This window comes from Coptis chinensis, chromosome 7 (genome assembly GCF_015680905.1).
Source record: "Coptis chinensis isolate HL-2020 chromosome 7, ASM1568090v1, whole genome shotgun sequence".
Classification (NCBI taxonomy): Eukaryota; Viridiplantae; Streptophyta; class Magnoliopsida; order Ranunculales; family Ranunculaceae; genus Coptis; species Coptis chinensis.
Genome location: NC_141462.1, coordinates 76,313,221 through 76,315,008, shown reverse-complemented (window position 1 = coordinate 76,315,008; position 1,788 = coordinate 76,313,221). Strand labels below are relative to the sequence as shown.

The window sequence follows — 1,788 nt, the reverse complement described above, 5'->3', positions numbered from 1 at the left end:
CGATTCATTTTAGTAAATAGCGGAACCAAGAAAAACTGAAACAAGCTTTTTTCTTTCAATAGCCGCCAAATGACTACAGGATCATCGGTCTACTCTACCTCAATTCACCATAACCTTTATGTGAGATAAAGGGTCCGTGGTGGTTGGTGAGTACGTAGTTGTATATGCTTGATTGATGTGTAAGCACGTAGGACTAAAAAGATAATTGTGTGGATGGTGTGGTGCTGTTTTTGGCTTTTGAAGGAAGTAATATACATACTTAGCGAATAGCGTGTCAGAGAACTCAAGAAAGAATGGTCCGCAGTGGCCTAGGACTTTTTTTTGATAATTGGCGGTTGGGTATATTTTGCACCATTCTAGAAATATTAATTGGAACCATACAAACTTTGGAAACTTTGGAACCATACAAACTCGGTTTATCACTTTCGACCAAGAGTGGTGATGAGTTGACTAGTTTGAAGGATTATGTGACTAGGATGAAGGAAGGCCAGAATGACATCTATTACATCATTGGTGAAAGCAAGAAGGCTGTGGAGAACTCTCCTTTCCTTGAGAAGCTCAAGAAGAAGGGTATTGAGGTCTTGTACATGGTTGATGCTATTGATGAGTATCTTTGTGGGTCAGTTGAAGGAATTTGAAGGCAAAAAAGCTTGTCTCTCGCCACAAAGGAGGGTCCGAAGCTAGATGAGAGTGAGGACGAGAAAAAGAAGAAAGAGGAACTGAAGGAAAAGTTTGAGGGTCTCGCAAGGTGATCAAGGATGTTCTAGGTGACAAGGTCGAGAAGGTGATTGTCTCTCGACCGTGTTGTGGATTCTCCCCGCTGTTTGGTCATTTGGTGAGTATGGTCGGACAGCTAACATGGAGAGGATCATGAAGGCTCGTGCACTCGTCGGGGAGTCAAGCATGGCTGGCTACATGTCTAGTAAGAAGACCATGGAGATCAACCCGAAAACTCTATCATGGAAGAGCCGAGGAAGAGGGTCGATGCCGATAAGAATGACAAGTCGATTAAAGATTTGGTTACATTCGTTTTGAAACCGCCCCTTCTCATACAGGTTCGGTCTTGATGAGCCCAATACTTTCGCAACCGGATTCACAGGATGCTTAAGTTGGGTCCGAGCATTGACGAGGACAAATGGCCCGATCTTGTCGGTTCGACACGACATGCCACCATTGGAGGATGTTGATGCCGAGGGAAGCAAGATCGAGGAAGTTGATTAAGTCTTCACCTATCTCATTCTTGTACTTGACATTTAGTATTTTTTGGATATTTGGTAGTTTTCTTTCTTTCTGTTGGAGTGTTGAAACAATAGTCTCAATGTCAGTGATTTTGGATGGTCTGCTTAGTGAAAAAAAAAACTTTGGAAGCTAGTTTCATAGTTAGAAATCAACACAGGTTCTTAGCGAGTTTTTCTCGAAATGACTAAATAGAATATTGGTTATTAGTTATTAGTTGTGTGGAATTGAAAATCATTTTTAAGCGTATATTTTGTCACTTAAACGCTACTTGCCATTTCTTGGTGCCCTCATATATAACTAATTTTCTTTTTTGGAATTGCATAATGGTTCAACTTCGTGAGTACTTTGCAAAGATGGACTGTTGGGGTTGAAAATGATCGAAGACGATCATAAATGCAATACTTATCCCCAGAATTTTGAATGATATATATATATTTTTTTGCAAGCTTAGGAAGGATATGTGATTATTGTAAACATACTAGCGAGGCTATGTGGAAATTATTTTGGATATTGTGACACTTTTCTACATTTGGAGCTTATGAAATTAAA

General features: G+C 40.0%; 1 pseudogene; it reads left to right on the top strand.

Annotated features, from left to right (window-relative positions):
- Positions 1-293: 293 nt before the first annotated feature.
- LOC147488963 (heat shock protein 90-3 pseudogene) lies at positions 294-1,236 on the top strand (annotated as a pseudogene).
- The last annotated feature ends 552 nt before the right edge of the window (positions 1,237-1,788 follow it).